The sequence below is a fragment of the Mesoplodon mirus genome, assembly GCF_964341445.2.
Source record: "Mesoplodon mirus genome assembly, chromosome: 3".
Taxonomy (NCBI): Eukaryota; Metazoa; Chordata; class Mammalia; order Artiodactyla; family Ziphiidae; genus Mesoplodon; species Mesoplodon mirus.
In genome coordinates this window covers 160,581,953-160,594,363 of record NC_138978.1, presented here as the reverse complement: position 1 = coordinate 160,594,363, position 12,411 = coordinate 160,581,953, and the positions used below count along the sequence as shown (strand labels likewise).

At 41.7% G+C, this 12,411-nt stretch overlaps 1 pseudogene across 1 annotated transcript in view; it reads right to left on the bottom strand.

Moving 5' to 3' along the window:
* The window catches only part of LOC309799305 (protein DDI1 homolog 2-like), a 51,116-nt pseudogene extending 39,002 nt beyond the window's left edge, over window positions 1-12,114 (bottom strand). Inside the window, exons 1-2 of the transcript in view lie at window positions 11,924-12,114; window positions 2,528-2,639 (exon numbers count right to left, since the gene is read on the bottom strand). The product of the transcript in view is annotated as a protein DDI1 homolog 2-like (transcript). The remainder of the gene's footprint in view (window positions 1-2,527; window positions 2,640-11,923) is intronic.
* Between the last annotated feature and the right edge of the window lie 297 nt (window positions 12,115-12,411).

Sequence of the window (12,411 nt, the reverse complement as noted above, 5' to 3'; positions counted from 1 at the left end):
GCCAACAAACACATGAAAGAATGCTCAACATCATTAATCATCAGAGAAATTCAAATCAAAACTACAATGAGATATCATCTCACACCAGTCAGAATGGCCATCATCAAGAAATCTAGAAACAATAAATGCTGGAGAGGGTGTGGAGAAAAGGGAACACTCTTGCACTGCTGGTGGGAATGTGAATTGGTACAGCCACTATGGAGAACAGTATGGAGGTTCCTTAAAAAACTAAAAATAGAACTACCATATGACCCAGCAATCCCACTACTAGGCATATACCCTGAGAAAACCATAATTCAAAAAGAGACATGTACCAAAATGTTCATTGCAGCTCTATTCACAATAGCCCGGAGCTGGAAACAACCTAAGTGTCCATCATCGGATGAATGGATAAAGAAGATGTGGCACATATATACAATGGAATATTACTCAGCCATAAAAAGAAACGAAACTGAGCTATTTGTAATGAGGTGGCTAGACCTAGAGTCTGTCATACAGAGTGAAGTAAGTCAGAAAGAGAAAGACAAATACCGTATGCTAACACACATATACGGAATTAAAAAAAAAAAAATGGCATGAAGAACCTAGGGGTAAAACGGGAATAAAGACACAGACCTACTTGAGAATGGACTTGAGGATATGGGGAGGGGGAAGGGTAAGCTGTGACAAAGCGAAAGAGAGGCATGGACATATATACACTACCAAACGTGGGGTAGATAGATGGTGGGAAGCGGCCGCATGGCACAGGGAGATCAGCTCGGTGCTTTGTGACCGCCTGGAGGGGTGGGATGGGGAGGGTGGGAGGGAGGGAGATGCATGAGGGAAGGGATGTGGGAACAGATGTATGTGTATGACTGATTCACTTTGTTATAAAGCAGAAACTAATAAAAAATTAAAAAAAAAAAAAAAAAAGTCTACAAATAATAAATGCTGGAGAGGGTGTGGATAAGAAAGAACCCTTCTACACTATTGGTGGGAATATAAATTGGTATAGGCACTATGGAGAACAGTATGGAGAACAGAATAGAATAGAATAGAACAGAACAGCCAAGACATGGAAGCAATCTAAATGTCCATCGACAGATGAAAGGATAAAGAAGATGTGGGGTGTGTGTGTGTGTGTGTGTGTGTATACATATATATGCAATGGATTATTATTCAGCCATAAAAAAAGAATGAAATAATGCCATTTGAAGCAATATGGAATGACCTAGAGATTATCATACTAAGTGAAGTAAGCCAGACAAAGACAAATATCATATGATATTGCTTATATGTGGAATCTAAAAAAAAAAAAGATACAAATGAACTTATATATGAAACAGAACTAGAACAACAGACATAGAAAACAAACTTATGGTTACCAAAGGGGAAAGGGAGAGGGGTGATAAATTAGGAGTTTGGGATTAACATATACACACTAAAATAGATAACCAACAAGGGCCTTCTGTATAGCACCAGGAACTATACTCAGTATTTTATAATAACCTATAAGGGAAAAGAATCTGAAAAAGATATATATATATATATATATATATATATATATATATATATATATATTTATATATGTATTTATATATATATATAACTGAATCACTGTGCTGTACACTTGAAACTAACACAATATTGTAAATCAACTATACTTCAATTAAAAAAATTTTTAAAGAAACAAGTATTAGAAGTTGGATATTCAAAGCAAAAAATAAATAAAAATAAATAAAAACAAAATAAAGGCAAAGATGGGAGGTCTGCATTACAAAGTCTTAATTGGAGTTGGAGGTGGAAGCTAGTCTTGGCTAATCATGATTTCATGCAAAGGCTATCACTAGAGGAAGGTAAGAGTTTGTTACTATGACAGTTTTCAGGTGTTCTTATAGAGTCCTTGGAATTTTTGTGGTTTCAGTTCAAACCTTCAAAGTTCTACCCAGTGAGGACATGCGTAAGGTTCACCTCCTTAATAACCTCCCAGCTCCATTTTAAGACCCCTTGGCATAAGTGACTCCATTTTATTTCACATTTCACAAAAGGGAGCAGATTATGCCTTGCACTTCTTATGCTGAGTGCATCTACATGATGGAAGACAGTTTGCATCTAGAACTCTGACTGCAAAGACATCCAGAAAACATGGTGCTCGGCTTCCCAACGTCTCCCTCTACCTGGGAGGCTAGAATGAAGGTCTGTGAGCCAGTCCACACAAGAGCTAATGTGTGGACTATCGCACTCCAGGCACTCTTCTATGTACTTCATGCCAGGTTAACCTCACAGCCATCCAGTGAGGTATGTACTTATTTCACAAATAAGGCAGCAGAGCCTTAAGGAAGTTGCTTTGTCAAAGGTCACAGATTAAGAGGTGAGGATGGGAGGTAAACAGGTTCTATATTATTCTAGAGCCCTCGCTGTTAACTACCATATTATTCTACCCATCACTGTATCTTGCATGCCTAACCCACCATGGGGCCACACCTACTCAATGAACATTAGAGGACTTAATTATCAGGGATTTAAACAGAGAATTAAACCTAGATACTGTGGCCTCAGTCTTCTTCACCTTCTGGGTCTGATCCAGGTCAGGAAGGCAGAAGGCCGACGATGATGAGAGAAACACAGAAGAGGCGCCCGTGTTCTGGAGGGAGTTGGAGCTGTGTGTGCAAGTCCCACAGAGAACTGAAGCCAGAATATAGGGGAAAGGCCATTTGGTGGATCTGAGTGCTTCTAGGATCAGAGGATGTCGAGATGGAAGGGCCTAATAACAATGACTGACTGATTCACCCAAGAGATGTTTCCTTTTGCCTCTTTTTTTCTTTTAATAGAGAATGAAAGTATGATCTTAGAGGAAAAACAGACCCCCAGGAATTCAAGCAGCCTGGTGCCTGTGGTAATTGCTTCCGGAGGGTCCCGTCTCTGCTGATAACTGCAAACACCTGTCCTCTGCAGAAGCAGTTGGCATATCACACACGCAGGCACATGACTGTGCAGGCTTGTAAACAGCTGCAATAGGACATGCTTTCTCCACTCTCTCCGGACACAAACCACAGTCCATGTGAATGCCTAGGAAGTCTCTGTATTCTGGCACAGATGCTGAGGTCTGAGAGAAGGGCCCAGGGCCAAGACCTGTGGGAATGAAGTCCCCATACAGGAGTGAACACACACACAGGCACAGAAACACAAACATACACACACAGAGGGACACAAATATACATACCACATATCACACACAGAAACATACGCACCACAAATATACACACATATATACGCACAGATGTATACAACACACACACAGACATACACATACGTACCACACACACCTCCACACACACAGATTCACCACATACACACACACATACACACTACAGACCACACATACAAACACAGAGACACACATATACACCACACCCATCACAAAACCCTCCACACACTTCACCACACACAGAGACATTCACATACACACACACACCACGTACACACACACAGACACAAATATATATGCCACAAACATATACACACAAACACACATACCATACCACACACATGAACATATACCACATATACATACCGAGGCACACACACACACAGCAGACACATACTATCACATATAATACATACATCCCAAACATACACACCCACAAACATACACAGTGAACACTTAATACCACATACATATACACAGGCATGAATTTTCTTCTCAATAAGTGCCTCACTATGGTTTAGCCATATTACAAAAGGTTTAAGGTAATGTTTATGTGGACTGTGAGTGTGGCAGGTATGTATACAAAACAGTACCAGCAATGAGAAAAGCAGCAAAAAAGGTATATACACAAAGATGAAATCCAGTGATATGCATGCATGATACTTATAGGAACAGGAAGGCAACGTAAGCAATGCAAATAATTGATGTTTCTTTAGTAACCTTTGGATCATTTTCTGCGAATGGATTTAGTTGAACAGTAAAATGTTTCCAGTAACTACTCTTTAGCCTGATACATTCACTATGTGGCCCCTGACTTCTTTCCACGGGGCAGGGTCTGCTCTACCTCTAGCTCACCTCCTTCCATTCTGAGTGTACCTGTTGTTAGGGGGACAGCCGCACAGAGCCCCTGCAATGTTTGGTTGATGACAGAGCTTGCCACCCACTCCCTCTTGTCCTTCCTAGCTCCCTCCCTGCCCCAGTGTTCTTGCCTCAGAGAACGTACAGGGAAGTGCATGGGTTTGGTGCTGTCCATAGTGAGACACCATCTTCCCCCAGAGCTACAATTTTTCTCTGTGTGCCTAGGGGGCGCTCAGGCCCAGGAATTGAAAATGTCAGAAGTTCCCTTTAGCATTTCTAAGACCCAGTAGGGAAGGGCTGGAAATCAAAAGAAGAACCTAGGGGTAAAACAAGAATAAAGACACAGACCCACTTGAGAATGGACTTGAGGATATGGGGAGGGGGAAGGGTAAGCTGTGACAAAGTGAAAGAGAGGCATGGACATATATACACTACCAAACGTAAGGTAGATAGATAGTGGGAAGCAGCCGCAGAGCACAGGGAGATCAGCTCGGTGCTTTGTGACCGCCTGGAGGGGTGGGATGGGGAGGGTGGGAGGGAAGGAGATGCATGAGGGAAGGGATGTGGGAACAGATGCATATGTATGACTGATTCACTTTGTTATAAAGCAGAAACTAATAAAAAAAAAAAGTTAAGGGAGAGCTGATGAGAATGATGGCTGAGGGTTGTGGAGGAGGAAAGGGTAGGCTAGTTGTAAATATACCTCCAAGACCCATTGTCTCATTGAAGTTCAAATCTAAAAGGAATCTTACAGATCATCAGGTCTAATCCCTACATTTCTCCAATGCAGAATCCAAGGCCAGAAGAGTGAGTGACATGTTCAAAGTTAAAACTAATTAGAAGCAACTCTATAATAACAAATGTAGAATTCCTCTCTGTTGGAGCAAATGGTTACCATTTTTTATCTTCCTGTTCCACAGTATTCTTTCATTATTCAGTGTATGGGCCAAGATATTATTCTGGATATGAGATTTTATTAGAGAAGCTAATTGATTAAATATACTTTATTTAAGACTTTCCATTTTATTAGATGAATGTCGAAGAATATTGTATAAAATGCACAAATCAGCTGCTTAATGCAAACACGTCCTGCTTTAATATAGTTCAAAATACAAAAATCCAAAAGTAAGGTGTGATTGCTTCATTACAAAATATATCATTTAGTGGGGTTTTTATTTTTTTTGATAGGAAGTTACCACTACATATTTCGACACTGAAGCTTTCCAGGGAAAAAGGGATGTAACTCAAGAAAAATGATGAATTTTTGTGTAGTTTTGGCATTCTATCCTGATAATTCTCAACTGTGTGTTTTTATTACATTTAACAAAACAAAAAGAAATGAGGAAGATGTATGGATTAGCAATGGGAACCCGAGATCTAATCCTACACTGGCCTCTAATCCCAAGGCCTTACATGAGTCTCTGAACCTTTGTGAGCTCCAGGTCCCCTTACAACAGAACAGGCTGGGACCAGACAAGCTCTATGGGTTCTAATTAGGTTGCAAAGAAGAGTGGGAGTATGGTCAGACGTAAGAGTTAGACCAACTGGAGCTGGTTTATCTCCATCCTTAACGCTTTGAGCAAGTGACTTACCTTCTCCAGACTGCAGTTCTCTTTAGAGTATAAAATGTGTGCTATCCACCATGGAGGACTATTTGAATGTTAAATGAGAAAATACACACGAAGGGCTTAAACATTACCTGCCACATCATGGGTGCCCAGTAATTTTAGTTTTATCCCCACCTCCAACTTTGCCATTCTGTCATTTGATAACCATATTAATTTTACAAAGAATTCATGGCATCTATCTGCCTTAGGGTAACATCTTAGGGATGCAGTAGTGGAGGACTTGACCTTGTGCTTCCACAAAATGCATTTTGCTATCAGTGTGGGAGAGACGGAAGCCAGATGGGTGGAGGAGGCCCTGCACCCACTCCCCTGCCGCCACTGCAGCTTTTTGGAGCAGATATTTGCCCCACTGTGGTTTGGCTTTATTTGTTTTGCCTTCTCTTCATTGAGTTTTGCTCATTTGCTTTTTACAGATGACTATTTTTTTGAGATTCATTTTTTCACCTGACTCTTCCTTCATTCGTGCTATTATTTCCTGATTAGGTCATTTCCCCAAACTCCCCTCTCTTTCATCTGGCTAATCCTCCAGGGCTCAGCTTTCCTCATGGAAATTTTTTTGAACCATCGCCACCCTGTTATTTGCTTTCATAGCACCGTGTGCCTCTCCTTCCTAACACCACAATTACAGTTACATAATTTGTGTCGTACTAGTCTGTCTCACTTACCAGGCAAAAGCTCCAAGAAAGCAGCAATCTTTCCTATTTCATTCACTGATCTGCCCCCAACAATATATTGCTTAGCACACAGTAAACGGTTCCGTGAATATGTGTTGAGTGACTGGGTGGATAAATGAAGGAAAAATGAACGAATGAATGAATCCCCAAAGCCATCTGTCATGACTAGCTTATTAGTACAGTTCTGTCCCTTTTCTCCTTCCATATTTCATCTTCACTCTTTGCAGGATTTCTTCACAGCTTCTCCTACACTCTTAAGAAAGGAATTGATTTACAGCTGCCACAAAAAAATTAACCAGAAGTGCTGACAGATCAAGACTTTAGAGAAGCTTTATCTTGCTCACACTGAGCCTCACACATCCACAATAATCCCCCGTGTCCTTTAGTTGGGCACTTAAATCTACTTTGGGGTATCCATGGGATTATCTAAAGAAGCAGAAGGGCTAAAGGATTTTATTGATGACAGATCCCATTTTAGATTCCACCTTGAGAATTTTTCCAGCCCAACAATTCGCTTCTAAAGATTCTATACGCTCCATCTTGGGCCCCGGTTTTGTCTCTGGGATTTTCTACTCTCATCAGGTCCCCAGGTAATCAAATGAGCAGGTGAGCAGGTAGGAGCTCCACAAAAGGAAGAAAGGCATGTAAGTCAAATCAATATTTTCTCCTAATGACAACAGCCCTTAGAGCTAAGAGAACACTTGAGTCTTGGAAAGTGATGTCGAAGAGGGAGCAGAAAGGGAAGACCAAACAGTGGGAATGGCTCACACCACTCTTCTTATTTATGTCTTTATGATTCCTCTCCTTAATGGAATAGCAACAAACAGGAGTAGTTTTCCTCTCCAGGTCCAGTCTGACTGAAGATCAGGCTGAACAACTACAGGCAGCTATGGAGGAAACATTTTCAACAATAATTTTCTGGAGCACTGCCATGTTTGTGTCAGCCCTCAAGCTTCCTGACAATATAGCTTTGTTCTCATTTCCTCCCTGATACCTGATCCAGCAGAGTGTCCCGCTCTCAACCTCCCAGAGGTAAATTGTCATTATGAGGGAAACAATAGGCCAAGCTGCGCTGTGGAGCGTATATATTCAAGGATGTCATGTTTAATTTCCCTGCTTCCATGAATAGTCTTCAAGATGAATAGCTTCAAGGTTCCTGGGATTTCTGTTTCTTTTGTTTGTTTGTTTCTTTAAATAGCATAAGGGTCCCCCACTGCAGCCTAAATGGTGCCCATTTCAGGGATTCAGACCTGCCTGGGTGTGTGTCACAGAAAGGTTGGCAAGAGTCACTTTGGAAGGGATTTATGTGGCAGGAGTGGGAATGGGTATCTCAGACACTAGCCAATCTCACCCTTGGCCCCAGGGAAAGAGAAGCTACAAGCTGAAGCTACAACAGCCAGTTTTCAACTTTGGAGGAGATATAAAAAGCAGGATTCTGATGCTAGGGTAAGTGAAAGTGGAAAGGAAGAGCATTCTGTTTGCTTCTGTGCTGAGGCTGCGGTGTTTTAGACATACGGAGCACTGAGGTCTTCTGAGACTGTAACAGCTCCTTGATCTACACAGCTTTGGGGACACGGGGTGAGGGCGGGGGGGGGTGCAGAGAGCAACACCTGCACAGACATCAGCACTGTCATGGAGGGCACTGGCAGCTGTGGTGCTGAAGGGTCCTCAAGTGGCTTCTCAGGCATTGAACGTCTGAAGAGTCCATGGGAGAAGAGGAAGCACACCGCAGATAGGATGTGGGAGCTTATGAGCATGTGCAAAAGATCCCTGGGGGGGCTTCCCTGGTGGTGCAGTGGTTGGGGATCTGCCTGCCAATGTAGGGGACGCGGGTTCGAGCTCTGGTCTGGGAGGATCCCACATGCCGCGGAGCAACTAGGCCCGTGAGCCACAACTACTGAGCCTGCGCGTCTGGAGCCTGTGCTCCGCAGCAAGAGAGGCCGCGACAGTGAGAGGCCCGCGCACCGCGATGAAGAGTGGCCCCCGCTCGCTGCAACTAGAGAAAGCCCTCGCACAGAAACGAAGACCCAATGCAGCCAAAAATAAAAATAAAAATAACTAATTCTTTGTTTAAAAAAAAAATCCCTGGGGAGCCCCAAAAATAAATCTGGGGGAAGAGGGCATGTAGGGAGGAGCCAGTGAAACAGAAATTACTATTATGGATATAACGCTATTTTTTTTATTAAAGTATAGTTGATTTACAATATTATATCAGTTTCAGGTGTACAACATAGTGATTCAATATTTTTACAGATTATACTCCATTTAAAGTTATTATAAAATATTGGCTATACTCCTTGTGTGTACATCTTTGTATCTTATTTATTTTATACATAGTAGTTTGTACCTCTTAATCCCCTACCCCTAAATTGCCCCTCTCCGCTTCCCTCTCCCCCCTGGTAACACTAGTGTGTACTCTATGAGTTTGTTTCTGTTTTGTTATATTTATTCGTTTCATTTTTTAGATTCCACATATAAGTGACAACAGAGTATTTGTTTTCATCTGTGTAACTTATTTAGCCAAGCAAAATACCTCTAGGAACATCCATGTTGTTGCAAATGGCAAAATTTCATTCCTTTTATGGCTGAGTAGTATTCCTTTTTACGTATATACCACATCTTCTTTATCCATTCATATGTTTTTTGGGTTTTTAAAAAAATATTTTAATTAATTAATTAATTTTTTTTTGGCTGTGTTGGGTCTTCACTGCTGTGCACGGGCTTTCTCTAGTTGTGGCGAGCGGGGGCTACTCTTTGTTGTGGTGCACAGGCTTCTCATTGCAGTGGCTTCTCTTGTCGCGGAGCACGGGTTCTAGGTGCGTGGGCTTCAGTAGTTGTGGTGCATGGGCTTAGCTGCTCTGTGGCATATGGGATCTTCCTGGACCAGGGTTCGAACCCATGTCTGCTGCATTGGCAGGCAGATTCTTAACCACTTCGCCACCAGGGAAGCTCCTATCCATTCATATTTTGATGGACACTTAGGTTGCTTCTATATCTTGGCTATTGTAAATAATGCTGCTTTGAACATTGGGGTGCATATATCTTTTCAAATTAGTGTTTTCATTTTCCTTGGATATATACCCAGGCATGGAATTGGTAGATAATATGGTAGTTCTATTTTTAATTTTTTAAGGAACCTGCATACTGTTTTCCACAGTGGCTGCACCAATTTACCTTCCTAGTGTACAAAGCTTTCCTTTTTTCCACATCCTCAACAACATTTGTTCTTTGTGATCTTTTTGACAACAGCCATTCTGACAAGTGTGAGGTGATATCTCATTGTGGTTTTGATTTGCATTTCCCTGATGATTAGTGATATTGAGCATCTTTTCATGTGCCTGTTGGCCATCTGTATATCTTCCTTGGAAAAACAGATATGACCCTATTTGGACCCAGAGTTGGGTGAACCATGGAGAAAACACAGGTTACAATAGAATTAGAAATGTCAGCGCTGGGAAGGATCTTAGAGATTTTCTAGTCAGATTTCCTCACGATGTCACAAATGGCAAGATTTCGTCTTTTTATGGCTGAGTAGTATTCGATTGTATATATACATAGAGGACCTTGAGAGTACTATGCTAAGTGAAATAAGTCAAATGAAGAAAGACAAATAAACCGTATGATTTCACTTATATGTGGAATATAGAAAACAAACAGAAAAACAAGGTAAATGAAGAAACCAAACAAAAATAAACACATAGTTACAGAGAACAGAGTAGTGGTTACCATAGGGGAAAGGGTGGAGGGGAGGGCAAAATGGGTAAAGGGGATCAACTGTATGGTAATGGATGGAAACTAAATTTTTGGTGGTAAACATACTATAGGTTATGTAGAAGTAGAAATATAATGTTTTACACATGAAACTTATATAATGTTATAAACCAATGTTACATCAATTAAATAAATAAATAAACCAGAAGAGGGGGCAACGTGAGGAATTTTTGTAGTGACAGAAATGTTCTGTGCCTTGATTGTATCTATGTCAATATCCCTGGTTGTGATATTTTACTACAGTTTTACAAGGCATTACCATCGGGGAAGCTGGGTGAAGGGTACAGGAGACCCCTCTGTATCATTTCTTATAACTGCATGTGAATCTACAATTATGCCCAAATAAAAAGTTCAATTTACACAAAAAGAAAAAGTCCTCATGACACAGGTGATGAAAATGAGGCCCAGAGAGGTTAAGATACTTGCCCTTGTTTCACAGCTAGTTAACAGCATAGCCAGGGTTGGACCTAGTTCTCCCAAGTCCCAGCCCATGACACTTGATGGACTCCTGACAATCCAGAAATATGTGTAGGGCATTGAGGGCTTCTGCTGTGTCTATGGGAAGGAAGTGTGTTCTTGGCGCCCATGACTTTGAGGAAAGTCCAGGGTGCCTTAAGTCAGATGGAAGTCGTGGTGAGGGATTCTGTGTAGGAGTACCCTGAAAGGTAGAGCCGTGCTAGCACTTACTACAAACAGGCACTGCCTCAACTGTGGCTCTGCAAGGTCAGAAAGGAAAAGGTGTAGCCTCATACAAACAGAACATTCGTTGGATCTCAGGGTGTTCAGTCTGTTTGCCTAACTATACCTGCATCCTCACAGACAGAAGCTTTTCCTATTCAACACTAGATCAACCCACAGGGTCTAGATTCACCCACTAGGACAATAAGACACAATTGTTTGCATGAGTGAGGGGTTTTATTCTTTTTTTTTTGACTGCACCTCATGGCATGTGGGATCCTAGTTCCCCAATCAGGGATCGAGCCCGCACCCCCTGCATTGGAAGTGTGGAGTCTCAACCACTGGGAAGTCCCAGTGAGGGTTTTTTTTTTTTTTTTTTAACATCTTTATTGGAGTATAATTGCTTTACAATGGTGTGTTAGTTTCTGCTTTATAACAAAGTGAATCAGCTATACATATACATATGTTAAAAAAAATCAAAATTCTCTCTTCTGCTCTTTCAGGTCATTTACTCTTGATTTGTCCTGAGCAAAGCTGAAGCAATGTTATTGTTGTTTTATATTTATTCGTGAAATCTGGTCACCTCTCAGTCTGCCTGAGGTGAAACATCCTGACTCCTTTATCTGCTAGCCCTTAGGAATCTGGGACCAAGTTAGTCTCTTGTTATGGAATGTTCCAGAAGCTGTGGAGAAGACCCAACTTTCCATACCTCATAGCATTCATTTTCAGTGATTCACCTTTATTACAGTATTAATAGACCCTGCTAAATTTAGTGCACCCCGGAGCACTCAGGATGAATATTCTGACTTAGCAAAGGTGCATGTTACTCTGTTGGGTAATTTAAAACTTAATTTTAAAAACGCGCACACACCTTTAACCTTAAAATGCACGTACAATATATTAAAATATATATACACAAGAAAAGTATAGCTCTTTCCTATGGATGGGGAAATTTAGATGTAGAATAAACCAATGGCCATCTGAGCCCATTTTAGGTCATGCAGACACCCCATCTCCCTGCACCTTGCAGCATTCTTGTGAATGGGCCCAAATAGTCCCAGATACAGTTTACTTCTTTCTTTCCCTCTTGCTCCCTGACCTCATTGATGTACCCTTTATCCCCTCACCTCCCTTCTTGGTTTGCCTTCACAAGTGCCTGTACCATAATAGAACGAGAGCTTGGTTTTGACTTATTTCTAGTGACTCCCTCTGTCATGGCCTCACACAAAGGCTGAATCTGCAAAGTCTGAGCAGTCTGCTGCAGGAGGCCGTATTGACCGTGGGTGGAGGAGACAGACTCTTTGAGCCATCGTTTCATTATGCAGTGAGCCAGCGGGGCTTCAGGGGAGAATGAACTTTCACCAGGTTTCTGATCAAGCTCCATCCCCCACCCAATGCAGCCCATGATGCCCTGGGATCCACTCATACACAAAGCGTTCTCTTGGGCCTGTCTATTTACATTCTTAGACTCCTGCCTAATCTCCCTAGAAGAAGAGTCAATCTGAAGAATGTCTACTTCTAGCCCCCAAAACTCTCGTGAGAAAGTTTGCTCTAAAAGAAGGACCAGACACTAATGGCTAGAACACACAGGGTGAGATGAAACCAACAACATGAA